Genomic DNA, 20,078 nt, shown 5'->3' on the forward strand with positions numbered 1-20,078 from the left:
TATGTCTGTATTAAGATCTATATGCACATCTCTAAGGATATCTACATTGATATCAATATCAATATTTATAGGTGCTTGATCAGTGATTTCATTGCTAAAGGTAACTCCCAGAGGAGGAACTCCTCCTACCAACATAGTTCTACAACTTCTGTGTAACTTACAGTCTTGGACAATTATCTAGGCCAGTGGTGTCAATCTCAAATAGAAAGGGTGTCTCTAATCTGCATTATCCCTTCAGTTGTATATTGACTTAGAAAATCATATGTTAACATTGTTTATGTTCTATTGTGTTTTTATTTATTTCATTAAATATTTCCAAATTACATTTTAATATGGTTCTATCCATGTTTTGGGAATTTTGCAGGTTAGTGCACCTGAAGCCATGTGTTTGATAACTCTGGTCTAGACCACTGAGAGCTTACAGGATGTACCCAACGTGGTCAAGGTACTGGTGTAAATCAGAGGCAGCGCTTGAACAGAGGGCTTCCTGCCTTTGAAGCTGATCTTCCATCCGCTAGGTCGTGCTTCCATCCATTGAATGCAATATCGTGATCTGTTACTTGTTGGGTATATTACAATGAAGATTCCTTCCATGTAAGGGCTGGGCTAAATGGCCTGCTGAAGTCTCTTCCAACTCTCAGATTCTGCTGCTGTTATCTCCCACCTCTGTGCAACGAATAACACATGCATGTACACATACACATCCATAAATACTGATGGACCAGCTCTCCAGATCAATGGGACTGACTGCATATCATGGTCTGGATAATAAGCATGTCTTCAAATTAAATCAAAATAAAATTTCACATTTGATTATACAGAACCTTTTTTCTACCTATAGTCTCTTTTCTTGTACTCAAAGTTTCTTTCTCTCTCCCCTCCCCCTCCCTGTTGGTCCCCTCCTCTTTCCTCCTCTTTTTCTTGTTGCTGTTCATCCGTCATTCTGTGCAGAGGACTCATGACATCATGGCGATGTCCGCATCATCTGTGTCTCTCCTCTCTTTCTGCGGCATGGGTTCTGAATGTTTATGTTATGGACCTTTGTAGCAATGAAGCCTAGGGACATCTTCCTAGAATCATGTTTTTAAATACACAAAATAAAGTGCATAGATTTACAAAGGAATTTTATTACATTGAAATAGTCATCGAGATATTTTTAAAATAGGTTCAAACCCTCTGCCCTAAAGGAAAGAATGGTGTCCTCTTTATTACTCTTCTCTCTTTGCAGCAGGAGTTTTTAGCCTGGGGCCCATGAACTTTTTTTTTCATATTTGGATAATATTTCAGTATATTTGGTTGCCTTGGTAATTCTGTGTATTTTATTTTATGTATTTAAAAACATTATTCAAAAAATCAGCCACAGGCCTCCTCATACTGATTGCCCAAGGGGTCCATAACACAAAAATGGTTCAAAACGCCTATTCTGCAGTGGATGTGGAATTTGTATCTCTGTCTGCTGAGCCCAGGAATCTACATTGGTGACCCATGCCATTCGCTCCCTGTTCAGCTGCCCCACTCCTCCCTGCTTTCTCATGTAGCCCATGAAGTACAGGCATGCTGGAGACCCCAGGAAAGAAACAAGAGCACAGAGAGGTAGGGCCGCTGGAACCCGAGGTAGGCTCAGTCTTGGAGGGGAGCCCCACCGAGATCCATGTTGCACACTAGGAAGCCGGGTGGCCCAAAGGGGGGCCCTCAACCAGCCTTGAGCCAAGGCCTCAGTCACACTTGCCGCCTGCTGGATGACTTTGCCTTGAAAGGTAGAAAACATTCCAGCCCATGCTGGTTAGGGTGCCTCCTGATACGCCTCATAAACTATTCATAAAACAAAGTGATTCCAGCCTGAGCTGCTGCCCCTTCTTTCTCCCTCCCTCTAGCTCCCCCCCACCCCCCCACTCTGTGCACACCTTCATGGTTAACCCTTGGAACCCCTTTCGACAGCTTCAGGCCTACTCCTTGGGAATCTGCCATTCACATCTTCATCCAAGGTGCTGGGCTGTGCTTCCTCCTCCTCTTCCTCCTCTTGCCTGCCCCCCACCTCGCGGGGCTCTCATCTCGGCTAAAGCTCTCTCCCTCTCCCACTGCCTCTTATGAGCTGGACTTCTCAGAGAGCCCCTAGCTCAGCTCAGTCTGTTCATTTTCTATAAAGCATTCTATAGTTCATTTTCTTCACCTTGCTAGTGTCCTGGGCCCTTTCTCCACCAGTCTAGTGGAGCCTGTGGAGCCCTGCTCAAAATTAGGCTTTTAAATAACTAAAGGGAAGGCCAAGTTCTAGTTAGTGGTTAATGAAAAGGTAAGATGGCACTCTTTTCCCAGCCAAGTTCACGGACCCCTTAGAATCTAGCCTTGGACCTCTTAGGGATCCCTGCGACAGAGAAAGGAGTGTGATGCAAAAGTAAGAGCTCTGTATTGCACTTGCTGAAGGACCTGGGTTCAAATTCCCCCTCTAGCACGTCTTCACCGGCTGACTGGGCACATAGCTGAATCTCTCCAGCCCTTTGTTTATTCAGCTGTGAAAAAAGGGTGAATGCCTGTGTCCCAACCTCACGAGATTGTTTCGACCCAGGGAGAGAATGATTCCAAAGTGTTTTGCAAATCATTAAAGAGCTCTCTACATGTCTGCAATTGTTAGTATAGATTTCTTGTTTTGTTTTGTTTCACCTCCAGCAGGGTGGGGCCCAGGGAGTTAAGGGAAAAAGCAGCCCAGAATCCTCCTTGGTTCTCTGCCGAAGGCTGTAGCTCCTCCACAAAACTATAACAAGAAGCATTAAGATTGGTAGTGATTAAAAACAGTGGGCAGTTTTCTGAAGGGATTCCAGGTGTGTGTGTGTGCATCGGCGCTGATAGCCATACCTAAAGATGTATTGAAATCTTTGTAAGTGTTTCGATAAATATTGATACATATTGAAATATTGACGGATGGGGGAGGAAGGAATCAAGCATTTATTAAGTACCTACTCTTTGCCAGATCCTGTGCTGGATGCTTTCCAACTATTGTCTCTTGATCCTCACAGCAACCCTAAAGGGTAGGGGTTGCTATTATCCCCATTTTATAATTGAGGAAACTAAGGCAATATGAGGTTAAAAGACCAGCCCAGCATCTGAAGCTGGATTTGGACTCAGTTTTCCCTGACTCCAGGCCCAGGGTTCTATCCATCTGACAGACTGGATCTGTGATTTCAATGGTCCTGGGAATTCCCAGGGAGGAAACTCTATGAATGCAGGTCAGCGCCTGCTCTGCAACATAGAGCCTTACAGTGATTCCAGGAGGCACAGAGACTTAAGAGACTTGTACCCCTGCTCCTCACTCCCAGCTAGTACGTGGCAGTGGTAGAATTTGAACCCAGGTCTGTATCACTCCAAACACAACCCTCTTGCCACTACAGCTCTGCTCCAGAAAGTGCAACTCTGATGGGCTGGCCACGCTGTTTGAATGCAAAATGTACGCTTGCCAAAAAGACTATTTTGTGGAGAACTCACACAGGGTAAGTGTCAGAGGAAGTGATACAGGGCCACTCTCAAGGTCTCTCTTAAGAACTTTGGAATTGATTTGTGACACGGTAGATGCAGGCACAGGACCTCTCGGCCTGGTGTGCCCACGTTGGAGAAGGTGCTGTGCTCCGTGAGCAAAGCATTGAAGTAGCTCAAAAGACCTGCAGGATGCGCCAATTTAGAGCATCCACCCAATGTTCACATGGACTATTTGTGCCCGAGCTGTGGTAGAGTGTTCCGAGCTTGTGTTGTTCTGATCAGCCAGTCAGACACGCTGAAACTCGACTCTAGCCTAGCGACGTCCTTTTGGTGCTCTTGCTGCCTCCGGATGGTAATAATACAATCAGAATAGCTCACGTCTGAAGACAAGCACTTTCAAGTCTGCAAAGTGCTTTAAGGTCATAAGCTCCTAAGAGTACAGATTTAGAGCTACAAAGGACTTCACAGAGGCCATGGACTCCTTGCCTCTCATTTTCCAGACCTAGAGAGCTTGAGGGATTTGCCTAAAGTCAAAGAGACAGCGAGTGGGAGATTCAGGTGGTGAACTAAAAGAAACTGAGTCCCAGGCCTGCCCTCACTAGATTCTTACAATAATTTTATGAAGTCAGGTGCCATTTTTATTCCCTATTTATCTATAAGAAAACTGAGCTTGAGGGAATTGAAATGAGTTACCCAGGATTCCCCAGGTAGGAAGTGTCAGAGAAAGGACTGGAACCCAGGGCTTGCAGATTCCCGGCTGCATGGGTTTGAGGCCATGACCAGCTGCCCCTTTGAAACTGACGTTCTCTGGTTGACTCCCATTTGTCTAAGCAGAAACTTGAGAGAAGGGGAACATGTGGCGTAGGGTATGGTGGGGGGGGTGTAAAGCAGAATTTCCCCTCCCACCCCCATGACTGTATATTTCCCTAGGCAGAAACAAGCCATGCCCTAAATACAGAAAAAAAAAGGAGGGAGACTTTTCCTATCTAATTCAGCTGATTAAAAATGCAGTTTAAATGAGGCACTGTTTACATATCACATTTTAAAAATGTGTCATGAGCTCATAAAGCTTTGTGAGGCTTCAGACAGGAAGCAGCTTGCGGAGTTTCTAACCCGTGGTTTAATGCTTTGCTCCACCACAGTATTCCTGATATTTGAAAATATTCTAATCCCTTTCTCCAGTAAATCAACAGAGCTTAAAACAGACATTACATTATTCAAAGCATGGACTGAGGGCTGGGGGGTGGGAAGGGGAGTGGAAGAGCCTCGTGTTAAACATTTATGTCTCACTGTGGAATCGTCTTTAATAAAAATTCCTGCAAGTGGTAAAATGCAGTTCCATACAAGAGTCTGATTTTATCCCCCCACTCCAGAAAATATACAAAAACAGGTGGCTAGACTTCCTGGTGAGAGAGAGAGTGAGAGAGAGAGAAAGAGAGAGAGAGAGAGACAGACAGACAGACAGAGACAGACAGAGAGACAGAGAGAGGGAGAGACAGAGAGAGAGAAAGGAGGGAGGAGGCGCAGGAAAGAGGGGAGAAGGAGGGAAAGATACAGAGATAGACAGAGACAAAGAGAGTTACAGAAAGGAGAGGGAGAGAGAGAAGGAAATCTGTTTTTAATGTTTACTTGTTTTCAGATACAGTAAGGAATAAGAAACTTTTCATAGTCACAATCTGCCTGGGTATTCTACGTTCTTTACCCCTCAGATTATAAATTTAGGTGAAGAAGAGACCTCAGAGAAAACTGAGTTCAATCTCCTGGTTTTCCAGAAGAGGAAATCAAGGAACAAAGAAATGAAATGATTTATCAAGAGTCACACAGCTATCATGCCTGTGGTAGGATTTGAATTCAGGTCTTCCGGATTCCAAGTCCAGTGCCATAGATGCTACCTTAGACTACTTCTCAAAGGCATCCTGGTTTCTGGACCCATTAGAGGCATCTCCTTTCAAGGCACTGCAACTGAGAAAAATAGAAAGAGTTTGCAGTCATGTTGAACTTGGTTTTGGAGAATCCCCTGCAATTCTCGCTGTTCTCATTGCATCTGATGGCCTCATCTAGCAGGTAACAGGAAAATCACGCCCCATGGGAGGAGGGGCCGTTGCACGATATCGTGCAAGATAAGCAGGGCACTGGACTGATTTTTGTTGCGCCTGGCTGTACCTCCCACACATCTACCACTCATAACAGTAATGAATTTTCAAAGCAGTTTTGTTCTCATTTTTTCTGTTCCTTCCCTTCCCCCATCTGCTCCCCCTCTCTCCCACTCTTGCTCTCCTTCTGTCTTTCCCTCTCTTTCCCTCTTTCACTCTTTGTCCCCCCTTGCCCACCTCCATCAGTTTTGGGGGTCTCCCATCTGGTCCAGAAGAAGAGGGGAAGGTTTGGCTAGAAAAAAAGAGTAACATCTTTTGTTCTACAAAAGCTCACAACACGTCCATATTCTTCAGCGATAGCAGCCATTTGACATTGAGGCCCCTTTTCCCATGAATTTGCACAAATTAGATTTTGTTAGTGGTTATGCGGTCATCTTTGGCAAGCAGAGACTTTGTGAGTTTGGGAGCTTCATCTTAGAAACTTGACTACTCCTCTCTTCCTTTTCTTTCCCTTTCACATCCATCGGGCCTTGGAATTTCATATCCTTCCTGGATCACCAAAATGATGTGACACACACTGGGCATCTGTATTTCACCTCAGTGAAAGCAGCGCCTAAGGGTGCTTCTGGAGACTTGCAAATTAAATTGGCATCTGAGTCCGATGACCTGGGTTTGAATTCTGACATGGGTGACTTCGGATAAATCATTTCATGGTGCTGGTTCTCAGTTTCTTCATCTGTTAGAAGAGGAAGTTGGAACAGATATTCTTTAAGGGGTCTTCCCCACCTCTAAGTTAATGTTGTTGTGAACTAAATTCAGAATGTTGCTCAAATCTCTGAAGAGTCGGTGTAGCTTAATGGGTATTATGGCAAAGTAGATAGTGTAACGGTATTATGGCTATCAAGAGACCTGGGTTCAAATCCCACATCTGATACCACCAGTGTGACTTCAGGTAAGACGTTTAGCCCATCTGGGCCTCAGTTTACTCATCTGTAAATTCAAGGAATTGGACTCCAAGGACCTGTCTAATTCAAATCCACGATCTTGTAATTGTTGGACTTGGAATCAGTTAGTTTTGAGCCCCTGTTTGTGTGACCCTGGGTGACTCACTTCCTCTGCAATATGTGGGTCCTAATACTGTACTTCTCTCCCAGGGCTGAGGCAAGGTTCACATGAGGTCATCTATTGAGAAACTCTTAGCAAGCTTGAATGTACTGAGAAAAGCCCAGTTTGGCTAGTTATTTCTCCATCTTCATCGGGCTCTTGGCCATCACCAGAGACTACCGTGAACCGGAGATGAGCCACTAGTCAGACAAACTCAGTGACTCCCCAAGGGCTTTCTGTCAGGCAAAGGTGAAGTAGTGATCGAATCTGACATGAGCTGGGTTCACAGCCTTGGGGGATCTGAGAACTAGAGCTGGAAGGGTCTTCAGGGGCCATCTAACCCAATTCCCTCCTTTTGTAGATGGTGCCCAGAGAAGCTAAACCTAAGGAGGCCCAGCTTGTACCTAAGGGAATCCTTGTTTAATTCCAGAACCTTCCTCTTCCACCTGATCATCCTGGGGATGATGAAGTGGGGAGTAGAAGTGGCTAGAGTCCAATATTAACTCTTTAAATCTTCAGTATTTTTTTGGGGGGGGTGTGGAGAATTGGCTATTTATAGGATCTTGAATTTAGAGTTGAAAGAATCCATAGAGATCATCCAGTCCAACAAACTGAGACTCAGAGAAGGTAAATCACTTGCTCAAGGTGACACAGCTAAGTGGTAGAAATAGACTTTTAAACCAGGCCGTTTGATTCTAAATCAAGCCCTCTTTTCACTGCCCTACATTGCTTCTTTAATAGAGCTCCCTCTGATAATTGTGCTAGGTAAAGCCAGAGATCTCAACACTTTTTGGGCTTAGAGACCCTGGATATGAGGAATGACTGATAGTCATTGGACACTACTGCTAGGCCAAGATATGGGCACAAGAGAAAGAGAAATGGAAAACTATGGAAAGTAGAGGAATTGGATTGTTAGCTTCTTGAGGTCAGGGATTGTCTTTTGTCTTTTTCTGTGTCCCCAGTGCTTAGCAAAGTGCCTGGTACATAATAGGCACTTAATAAATATTGATTGATTGATTGACTGAAAGGGGAAACAGGAGAAGAGGAAGAAGGTTAACGAGATCCCTGGACAAGAAGTGAAATGACTTGGACTCTTACTCTGTTGCTTTTTTTTATTGGGGGGGCGGGGAGCAAGTCATTTGGCCTCTTTTTGTGTCCATTTCTTCATTTACAAAATGGAACTAATAACAAGTTTATATTTAGTGCTTTGGGCAGGGATTACTATTAGCATATATGCATTTTACAGACTCAGATGGGCTGAGTGTTTCGCTCACAAAGGGCTAGTCCAAGTGTCGGAGCCAGGTCTCCTAATCCCAAATCTCGAGTCCTTTCCACTCTACCATGACAATAACAAATATAAAATTTTGCATTTGGGTTTAAAAAAATTGGATATACAAGATGGGAAGGTAGGATTACAAAGAGGCAAATTGCTTGCAAAAGATCTGAGATTTTTTTAGGGGTTTGCAATTCATTATGATTCACAGTGTTAAGGTGGCCAAGAAAACTAAGGCAATTTTAAGATGCCGTAAGTGAGGTACAGTGCCTGGAATTAGAAAGGTCAGATTTTTCAGTAACTATCGATGTTAGGCTGAAGAAGACAGGAATCATGCTAATGAATTTCAAGTATTTGAAGAACTATCACACAGAGGGAAAAAAATATTATCATTATTATTATTTTCCTGCTTGGTTTTAGAAAGTAGAACTCAGAACAATGGGTGGAAGTTGACAAGTGGAAATTTTGGCTTGTTTGAGTTATCTAAAAATAGAATGGACTGCTTTGGAAACTCGTGTGTTCTCCCTCCTTTGGAGGGAGTCTTTGGGCAAAGAGCTGGGTGACCAGTGGTCAGGCATATTGTAGAGAAGGCTTATGTCAATGGACAGATTGGATTGCATGGTTCATTGTGATCAGTATAATATCAGGTGTGAAGAGAAGCTCTTACAGGCCCTCCCCTGTGAGAGGGCGATTCCTTTTCTATTTCCACTCTGTGTAGGACATTTTCCATGACTTTGGTGAAAACACCTCGGATGAATATGTTTATGCTTCACTCATTATTGATAGTCAATGCACAGTTGCACAGAGTTCAGGTTGAACTCAAAATGTTACATTTTTAAAGAGTTGTATGAAATTTTGATGTAGACATGGGAAAATTCTTGGGAGGGAAGAACATTTAAGGCATTAGTTTGATTTTTTGCAATCAATTGCCTCCTTGAATCAATAAGTAAAATATGCGCTGGGGCTGATCTCTCTATGCCTTTTTGGTGGTACTCTACAGATGTGTTCTGCTATTGACTACAATTTAGAAAAGCCTGCTGGTTCTCTTTTCCTATTTTCCTCAAGGATTCCCTTGATCCCTGTGTGGATCATTCTACTAAAAATGTTGTAGACATGAGAGAGTAGGCATATGACTTAGTACATATGAATATCTTCTCAGTCTCTTGTTTGGCATTATAAGTCTATATATATATATAATATAATATATATATAATATAATATATATATATAATATAATATATATTTTTCTGCAAACTTTTGGAACCCTCTCTTCTTTCAGATATCTTGAAAATTTGTCCCTCCAAACTATCAAAATTATGTCACTGGCAGCATAGATGACCTCTTTGTGTGGGTCTAGTCCAGGGGTGGGGAACCTGTAACCTCGAGGTCACATGTGGCCCTCTAGGTCCTCAAGTGCGACCCTTTTACTGAATCCAAATTTCAGAAGTTTGGGGCTGCCCTTAAGGACCTAGAGGGCCACATGTAGCCTCAAGGCTCCAAGTTCCCCACCCCTGGTCTGGTCCCACTACTCTTTCCACCTTTATTTGATTCTCTTTTATTGGCAATTCCACCACCTTATATAACACATTCACTTTAGTTATTTGAGAAATTAAAAACAAACAAACATTGTACAAATCTTTTCCATTTTCCATTTATTTGTTGTCCTTCCAGTTTCATCCATAAAATCCTTGGTTATGTCTTTTACCATGCTATTTGTGAGACTGGTTTTCTCTCAAATGCTTTTCATTATTGTATGAAGAGATGCTGCTCATGTCTCTCCATCTTTTCCAATCTTTGCATTGACTGACACAAGTCTTGGGATACTCTCCCTTCTCATCTCTACCTCTTAGAATAACTGACTTCCTTCAAGACTGAACAAAAGTACCCTTGTCTACAGGGGGCCTTTCTCATCCTTCCCCCAGTTGCCATTGTTTTCCAATCTAAGGCTATCTTGTATTTATATGTATCTTATAAATGTCTCTTAACACACATGTTATATCTCCAAGTAGAATATAAACTCCTTGAGGTCAGGGACTCCTTTTTCATTATATCCTTAGGGCTTATCACAGTGCCTGCCATGGTATAAGCACCTGACAAAGGCTTGTTCAATGATTGGATCTTCCACAGTCCTCTTCAATAGGATTTTACAATTTTTTTAAAAATTCTAAACTGGGTGCAGTCTTTGTGTTACAGATGTCCTTTCAGCAAGGATGTCAAATGCATGCTAGCTGAAATAGTTTCGAGCTCTTTTGCTCTCCTTATTATGGCAACTGATTTATGTTGGTTAAATTTCTTTGGGAACCTTTTGAGAGCAGAGGCTGTCATTTTGTTTTGCTTTGTTTTTTGCGTCACCAGCATATTCCATTGCGTACTGGGTACCTAGTATACATTTAATAAACATGAGATTTTTCAGGAAGGAGAGATCAAAGAATGCTTCAGTGAGGAGGCAGATCCTAGATTTCAGAGGATAAATCCATGGCTCCATTTCTGTGGAAGTCATGAATGTGGGGGTTTGTGTGTATTCCCTCCAAGGATATGTATCACAATTTAGTCATGCCTTCTCATCCAGAGTGGCTCTTATCCATGTCTCCCATAAATCCTTGACAGCGGGTCCACCCAATACTGATGTCCTTCCTTTAATTCTCCTGGCATGTGTGTATCTCTCTCTCTCTCCATCTCTCCACATTGATGTCCATATCCATATCCATGTCTATCTATATTCATTCTACATTCAAAAATCCTCCAAATTTTTTAAGTGAGTGAAATTCATAATACTCACATGTACTTAAATACATATATGTTTATATGTGTAGTATATATATACACATATACATATATACACAAACATATACACATACATATATATATATGTGTGTGTGTATGTGTGTGTGTGTGTGTGTGTGTGTGTGTGTGTGTGTGTGTGTGTACATTTCTCAGTGGACTAGCCATTCAACTATATGCCATAATTTGGACTGTAGGCTTTCCTTGACTTTGGGCTCTTCTTATTTTTTTTTTTTTTTTACTTTTAGGCAATTGGGGTTAAGTGACTTGCCCAGGGTCACACAGCCAGTAAGTGTCAAGTGTTTGGTCTGAGGCAGGATTTGAACTCAGGTTCTCCTGACTTCAGGGCTGGTACTCTATCCACTGCGCCACCTAGCTGTCCCCTGGGCTCTTCTTACCTATTATTAATACAGTTGCTTTTGAATAATTATGGGTCTCAATGAGGAGAACCTGTGTTTTTCATAGGTTCACTTTACTCAGTAATGTCATATGCAGACAGTACTATCTGGAGGATGTCAGCTTCTCTAAGAAATCCCTCTTCATGTGTACCCTGAGCAGGATTTTCTATAATCCAGTGATGAATATTTCTACCATTTGTTGTTTTGAATTTCACCTTCTCAGGTCTGGCCTTCGAAGAGACTTTGAGACACCATTTCTGTCATCCAACATGTGATCTCAACCTCCCAGCCATCCAGCTTTATCATGTCTCTCAGGAAAGAGAGCTGACCCTGCAATCAAGAGGTCTGAGGTCTCAGGATTCATAGCTATCTATGTAGAAGACCTTGGACTAGTCCAAAAAGAGCAGAGTCTCAGGTTTGGAGGCTTTTTAAAAATTTCTTTGACTTCTCCAGGTGCACTTATTTTGTGTTTCTTTGAGTTTTCCAACAAGGGTCCCTGTGGCCCTACCTTTCCCCCTCCTCCTGTTTTTCAGCTTTCTTTCATGTGTTGTTTTCTCCCATTAGATTGGAAACTCCTTGAGGGTAGGGACTGTCATTCTTTTCCATATCTGTGTCCCCTGTGCTTAGCACATAGTAGATGCTTAATAAATGCTTATTGATTATCGACTATTGGAGGTATCTCTAGTGTCATTTACTTGAACTCCTGTCTGGAGCAGGAATGTCCCTTTTATAGCATCCTATTATGAACAATTACTCATCCAGGTTGTTTTTGAAGATGTACAGAGATGGTACAATGAAGGCTTCCTGAGTTAGTACATTCAAATTTTGGAATAGTTTGGCTCCAGTAGATGAGAAGTTTTTCTTTATGTTGAACTGAAATACACCTTTTTGTAAATGTTTCCAATTTAATCACAATTATGCCCTTTGGAGCTATGAAGAATGAGGCAAATTCCCTTTTACTCTAATTTTCCTATGGACCCACTCACTATCCATGTAACTTTCTAGATCAAAGTGTCTCTTCCTGGCTCTATGTGTGTTGTTTTCCCCATTGATAATAATAATAATAATAATAATAATAGTAATAGCATTTATATAGTATAGCGGTAGTAGTAGTGATGGTGGTGGTAGTGATTAGCATCTACAAAATGCTTTAGTTAAGCTTTACAAAATACTTCACAAATATTATCTCATTTTGTCCTCACAAGAAGTAGTTGTCATTATTATCCCAGAAGAGGAAACTGAGACCCAGAGAATTTAAATAGACACAGCTAGTGTCTATGAGAGGAGCTGAACTCAGGTCCTTCTTACTTCTAGCCCAGCACTCTATCTACTTCACCACTTAACTGAACCCCTTTAGAATGTATGCTTCTTGAGGGCAGGGACCATTTTTACCTTTTGTTGTATTCTGAGTGCCTGGTATGTAGTAAGTGCTTAATAAATGCTTTATCATTCACTCATTCTTCATAACAGTCCCTTAGATATATGAAGGTACTATCATGTCCTCCTTCTGCCTTCACTTTTAACTGCTTTTATTTCCTTGAATCCTTTCACCACCCTGGTCTCCACACTCTGGATGCTTTCCAATTTACCCAGGCCCTTCTTTTTCTTTAGTTAATGTTTGTTTTTGTTCTGAACTTAAACACCAAATAAAATAGTCATTTCTGTATACATAGTAGAAAAGAAAAAAGATTGTGCACGTAACTGAAAATCTCTATGATGTACCACGTGCTTTTCTTTTTAAGAATATATAATAAGATTGGCCTCCAGCTTCCTGGGCTTTTCTGGGTGCCTTCCTTCTGCTCCTAAAAGGTTATACCTAGAATGGAACACAACAACCCAGATATGGTCTGTCCAGACCCTCTCAGCTCTGTACCTCTCTTAATGTCGCTGTAGCTCATACTATTGAGTTTCATTGAGTTGACAATCCACTAAGACCCCAAGCTGCTTTTCACATGAACTGTTAACTCTCTGCCCTTGTCTTTGCCTTTACCTATCTGTGCCTCAGCCTCCATATCTATCAAATGGGGATAATAATATGAAACTGACATGCTTCCCAGTGTTACTGGGAGCATCCAATGACATTTGAAAAGCATAAAAGGTTACTTAAACACAATTCATTTAAACAAATAATAATAGTAATAGCTAACATTTCCATAGAACTTACTGTATACCAGGCACTGTGCTAAGTGCTTTACAGTATTATTTCATTTGATCCTCACAATACCTCTGTGAGGGAAATGCTATTACCATGTTCATTTTATAGATGAAGAAACTGCGGCAAACGGAGGCTAAGTGACTTGCCCAGGGTCACACAGGAGGTAAGCGTCTGAGATTAGATTTGAATCCAAATCTTCCTGACTCCAGGCCTGTTACTCTATTCACTGTACCACGTTTGCTTACTATACTTTCCATTTGAGGGTAAGGGCATTAGTGTGACTGTATTCACTGCATTTGCAGTGAAATTGTGCGAGGAAGGAAGTAAAAGGGGTAAGTACACGGTCCTGTTGAGAGCACTCCTCATCTCCATGGTTTTTCTAGTTTGTAACAAGCCCTGAGTGCTTCTGAGTCTGCCTGTCAGGACCGTCTATACTAGAGGCTCAGGGGCTGAGCTGGTATCACTGTTTCCCCACTTAGTGTCCCAATAATGACAACAGCTGACATTTACATAGTGATTTAAGGTTTGCAAAGCTCTTTACTACATTATCTCACTGAGCCTCCTGACAACCTTGTGAAGTGTAGGCATCATTGTTATTACTATTCTCCTCATTTTATAGTAGAGGAAACTGAAGCTCAGAGAGGTTAACTGCTGGAGGTTTTGGTCAACTCTGGGCCAGTGACTGACTGGCCACTTTGGTTTTGTGGACTGTTGGCTCTTGGTGACTCGTTCACTTCCTGGCATTTGGAAGCAGACGTCCTAGGTCTGAATCTGAAAAGTCTGATGACAGATAGGCAGTAGAACGACCTTCCCCTTGTCCTGGTATTGGGAAGATGGCATTGATTCCACCGGCATTTCTCCGGTGGAATTTTTTGTTTTCACATCTCTCATGTTCCAAATCGTAATCGAAATGTATGGTGTTTATTACATCCCCATATGTTTGCAATCAAGGTACCACTCGGGCGGAGGAGAAGCACAAAGCTATAATTTGCTGCTTAGCATCATAGCTGTTATACATTCATTTAAATAGCTTTATTTATCTTCTTCCCCATAAAGAACCTTCCATATTGTAAATTTATTGAATGGTTAATGGCCTAAAAGTATGGGGTTCATTACTGAACGATGTATTTATTGCAGTGTTAATTAAATAAAAGCATTGTAATCTTTCCAAATTGAACAATTATGCTCATTTAAACATGTTAAACAGAAAATCTTTTATATACTAATTGAGTTGCATAATGAAAAGCATGTGTAATGGAAATTTAAATCAAAACAAATACTGGAATAATTTGAACTCTCCCCTCCCCTGTTTTTTCTTTTTCCTTTTTTTCTTCCTTTTTCGTTCTTTCTTTTTTTTTTTTAAACTATCGAATGTCTACCACCATTTTTATTAGAGATACTCTAACGACCAGATTACTTTCAGAACTAGTGACCTTTGAGCAGAGTGTACAGTTTCAGAGCTGATCGGCCACCCTAGCATACCAGTTGGCTAACCCTAGAAACATCAAAGTCACTCCTTGGCTACCAGTCCCCGACCCTGACAGGCTGGCTTAGAGCCCAAATCCTGACATCCTGGCTTCGGGCCTGTAGGCCGAGCTGACAGGCTTTTCTGCAAGAGGCTGATGAATGGTTTCTGGCAACTGGGACAGCATTCTCCTTCCCTAGAAGAACAGTACCCACCCCACCCCTCTGCCCCCAAATATGTGCCCAATCTTCGGGCTGGCCTTTGCAGAGGGAGGGGAGACTTTGCTCAATTCTCAGATCATCTGACTCTTCATACCAAAGGGTCTTAATTTGAGGTGGTTGTGACTGATTTTTCTTTTCAAGTTGCCAATGTGGAGAAGTCAGTGATAAAAAACAGTTCTGTCTTCAAATATCCCATATTATTAAAAGGATTAGCTTTATTGGCAAGGCCTATTAGAGATATCTCGCTGACCATGCTGTGTCAATCTATCCCTTTCTTAAGTTGTTTGGGAGCAACTTCAGTAGTAACTAAGGAAATATGAAACTTGGGAAGGGAAGGGGGGGAGTGGATATAGATGCCTTTGCCCACTCCCTCCATGTCTTCTCACTCTGCAGTCCCACTGTCCTAGAGCAGGAGTTCTAAACCCAGGATCCATGGAACCAGTGAATACACTTACAGGAATGTATAAACTTGGATGGGGATAAATGCATCTTTTGTCATCCTAGATATTTTGTGTAGTTATACTGATAATTTTTTAAATTATGTTTATACATACACATATAGCTTCACCAGACTGTCAAAGGGGTCTAGGAGACACACATGTCCATGCCTGCACACATGCACACACACACACAGAGTTTAAGAATTCCTTTTCCAAAGCCAGCGTGATACAGAGGAAAAGACTCTGGGTTTAGGATTAGAAGGTTCAAATCTGGATTGTGCCATTCACTAACTATGTGCCCTTGGGCACATAACCTCACCTAAGCCTCAGTTTCCTCATCTGTCCAATGAGGGACTTTCTTCCAGTTCTGGATCTAGGATCCTAGGACTTGATATTGCCTGAAATGATCCCATTTGGACTCTAAAATCTAGTAGATCCACATTCTAGAACTCAGTCTAGATTCTAGAACTCACTCTAAAACTCAGACCACCACGGAGTCGTGTCTCCTCATTTGTTGTGGAAATAAGTGTTGTCTTGGTGTCTTAACTAAGACTTCTCCTTGAGTGTAGTATAAAAAAAAAATACCTTGCCCCTTCTGACAACTGGAGTTTTCTGAGATTATCGAGAGTTTTAAGGATAAGTCTCCAGAGTAAAGCCTGAGGTAATTAAAAAGTAGCCACAGTAAATTGTCAGTTTGTAGATTAATATGCTTGGGAAGCACATTCCTGCCTTAGCCTTAAGCAGAAGTGACAGAGCTAGCAGACCTAAGAGTAATCTCCTTCCCTACAGACTGAAGAAATTAATAACAAAGGCTTAATTTCACCCAGACCCAAAGAAACCTGTGCCTTTTGGGGGCCACAATGCACACACGCTTGCCTTTTGGTTTATTAATGATAACGTAGCTTGTATGTCAGTGAAGATGAGGAAATTTATGCAGACCTGAGAACTTCAAAGCTAGATGTGTGTAATTGACCAAAAAGGACTCAGGATTTCTTGGTACAATTGTTTGGAAATGTCATTGAGGGCCAGGAAGCCAAGCCCTCTGTGGCTGAGGATGAACCTGGGGCTGGTAACAACCACTTGTTGGAGATATAGATTGAGGAGACTAGGCAGTACATCGTGTATCCACAATTGTCCCCAGAGAAAGGCCCTGAGACACTTTCTGTCTTTTCATTCCCCTAACTCTACTATCATTGTCCCCTCTTTTCATCTTGTTCCTTTCATTCATTTATTCTTGTTTTAAAAAATGTTTATTTAATTTTTAATTTATGGAACAAAACAAGTATTTTCATAACATAGCATAATAAAAAAAAAAAGATGAGTGCACATTGAAACTGCAAATCCATTATGTACAATTGCATAATTTTTTTTTCCCCTCTCAATATCACTATCACAACTCAGTGATACTCTCACTCCCATAGAACCCTGCCCTGTAACAAATAACTCTACTTAAGCAAAATGAAACAAGCCATTGGTCATGCCAGATTACGTTGCCTTATTTTTTTCAGCTGGAGTTCACCACTTCTCACTACTATCAGTCCTTTGAAGGTGCTCCCAGCTTCATCATCATATGCTGCTGTTTGGTGCTCAGTCTCCCCCCAAATCCCTAGCTCCTGTCACAGAGTCTTGTCCTACTGATTGATGAGAATTCACCATATCAAGGGATTCCCAAATATGCTACCATGCACTTAGGTCATCTACTTGTTGTTACAGACACTCAGACCCTTTCTACCTTCTGTTAAGGGAATAGTTCAGATCAATACTACCATTCCTAGAAGGTATATCTCACTAATCCATTGTTGGTGACATTGTAAACTAATCCCACTACTCTGGAGAACAATTTGCAACTATGACCAAAGGACTACAAAATTTTGACTTAGCATTACCATTGTTCTTCAATTATATCCAATTCTTCCTGACCCTATTTTGGGGATTTCTTGGCAAAGACACTAGAAAGTGGTTTGCTGTTTCCTCTCCCAGCTCATTTTCTGGAGGAGGAACTGAGGCAAACAGGGTTAAGTGACTTACTCAGGTTCACACAGCTTGAAAGTGTCTGAGGTCAGATATGAAGTCATGGAGATGAATCTTTCTGATTCTAAACCCAATGCTTTATCCACTGTGCCACCTAGCTTCCCAGCAATAACATTACTACGTCTACATCCCAAAGAGGTTCAAGAAAAGGGGAAAAAAGGACCTATTTGTACAGAAATACTTATAGCAGCTCCTTGTGTGGTGGCAAAGAATTGGGAATTGAGGAGAGTCTTATCCATTGGGGAATAGCTGAACAAGTTCTGGTATGTGATTGTGATGGAATACTGTTGTGCTGTAAGAAATGAGGTGAGTAGGATGGTTTCAGAAAAATCTGGGAGATCTTTTATGAACTGATACAAGGTGAAGTGAGCAGAACCAGGAGGACACTGCACACAATAAAAGCAGTATTGTAACAATGTTCAAACTGTGAAAGACTTAGCTGCTCTGATCAATACAATGATCCAAGAGAATTCTGAAGAACCCATGATGAAAAATGCTATTCACCTCCAGAGAGAGAACAGATGAACTCTTGGTGCAGATTGAAGCAGATTTTGTTCATTTTCTTTATTTTTTCTTTTTTTGGGGGGGGGGCGAGGTGTATGTTTTCTTTTGCAACATGGCTAGTATGGAAATATGGTTTGCATAGCTTCACATGTATACTTGCCTTCTCAAAGGGTAGAGGAAGGATGAGGAGGAGAGAAAATTTGGAACTCAATTTTTTTAAAAGGATGTTAACCATTTGTAAGCATGTAATGGGGTAATATTTAATGAAACAAAATCTATTTTTTCTAAAAGAAAATAGTTGTCAATCATTGGACTTATGATTCTGCTCCTTATCCCCAGCATTTCCAAAATGTGGGAGCAGCTATGTGATGCAATAGAGAGAGTACTGGACTGGAAATCAAGAAGAACTGAATGTAAATCTTGCCCCAGACAGTTTTATCTCTGTGACCCTGAGCAAGTCACTAAACCACTGTCGGGCTTAGTATCCCAAATTGTAAAGTGGCTCAGTTTCCAAATCTGTAAAGTTAATTTGTGGTTCATAATAACACCTACCTCCCATTGTTATGAAGATGCCATGAAATGACACATGTAAATACCAGCTATTACTGTTGTTACGTATGTTCTCTCCATTTACATATAAGAATATAAGCTCTTTGAGGGCAGTAAGTGTTTTCACTTTTGCATTTGTATTCCAAGTTCTTGGCATAATACTTTGCACATAGCATGCACCTAATACATACTTTTCATTCATCCTTCCTTCCTTTCATCCATCCATCCATTTATTTATTCATTCACTACAGGTGAGGGCCTTGATAGGAGTTTTGCTGCTCTTCAGTGTTGTTTTTTTTTACATTATCCCTGCTATTCACCAGTCATCTTGACTTGTGTCTTGCCCCTGGACTTCAATGACTCTAGAAGAGAGAGTGAGGCTGATGACATTGTGCAACTCTGCTTTACTTAAATCCAATTCATGGAAGAATCAAGACATCACCCCATGATGGTATTGATCCTTTGAAAACAAAGGATGGACAACACCAATTCCTGCTATACAATTTTCAGAAGACTCACAGAAATGTACACAGTCTAAAGAACCCGCCAAGGCCTAGAGTCTTCTCTAAGCTTCAGTTTTCAAGAGAGTGTGTACATATATATATGCACACATGCACACGCACCCACACCACACACACACACACACACACACACACACACACATACACACATACACACACACACACACACACACAGATAGCACTCTGCAGTTTCCAAAACCCTGACCTGGAGGCAGAGCCAAGATGGCGGAGTAAAAACAGTGACTTGCTTGAGCTCTCCCCCAGACTTCTCCAAATACCTGTAAAAATGGCTCTAAACAAATTCTAGAGCAGCAGAACCCACAAAAAGACAGATTGGAACAAATTTCCAGCCCAAGACAACCTGGATGGTTGATTAGAAAGGTCTTTTGCACCGGGTGGGAAGAGGAGCGTGTTCAGCATGGGTGTGCAGGGAAAGACCAGGCTTCAGCAAACCTGGAGCAGGGCTCAGAGGACTGAATCATGGGCAACTATAGTGGTTTCCAGACTTCTCAACCCACAGATGCCAAAGACAATTTAGAAAGTCAGTAGGAAAGGTCTGTGACTGTGATGAGAGAGAAACTTGGTCCCGCCCCAGTCCCAGCACAACCCCTGGGCGGCGGCTGCTTCCAGATCTTCTGGCTCACAGACCGAGGGAGAACTGAGTGCTTCATCAGAAGTGGATTGCAGCGATCTCTTTGTTGGTGCTGAGGCAGGAATCTCTTGCTTTGCCTGTGCTTGGACTTGGGTCACAGTTCTGGGTGGCGGTCCTGAGGTGAGGAGGAGCGCTGGCATGGTGGAGCTTGTAGTGGCGGTGGAGAGGGAATCCCTATCTCCCCAAGATGATGTGCAATCTGATATAGGCTCTACACATACATTTTTATTAAACATATTTTCACATTAGTTATGTTGTAAGGAAGAATTAGAACCAATAGGAGGAACCACAAGAGAGAGGAAACAAAATAAAACAGTAGAAAAAAAGAAAGAATAAACAGTATGCTTCGATCTGCATTCAAACTCCATAGTTCTTTCTTTGGATGTGGATAGCATTTTCCATCATGAGACTTTTGGAGATGTC

The sequence above is a fragment of the Vombatus ursinus genome, unplaced genomic scaffold (genome assembly GCF_900497805.2).
Source record: "Vombatus ursinus unplaced genomic scaffold, bare-nosed wombat genome assembly UNPS02014817.1, whole genome shotgun sequence".
Lineage (NCBI taxonomy): Eukaryota > Metazoa > Chordata > Mammalia > Diprotodontia > Vombatidae > Vombatus > Vombatus ursinus.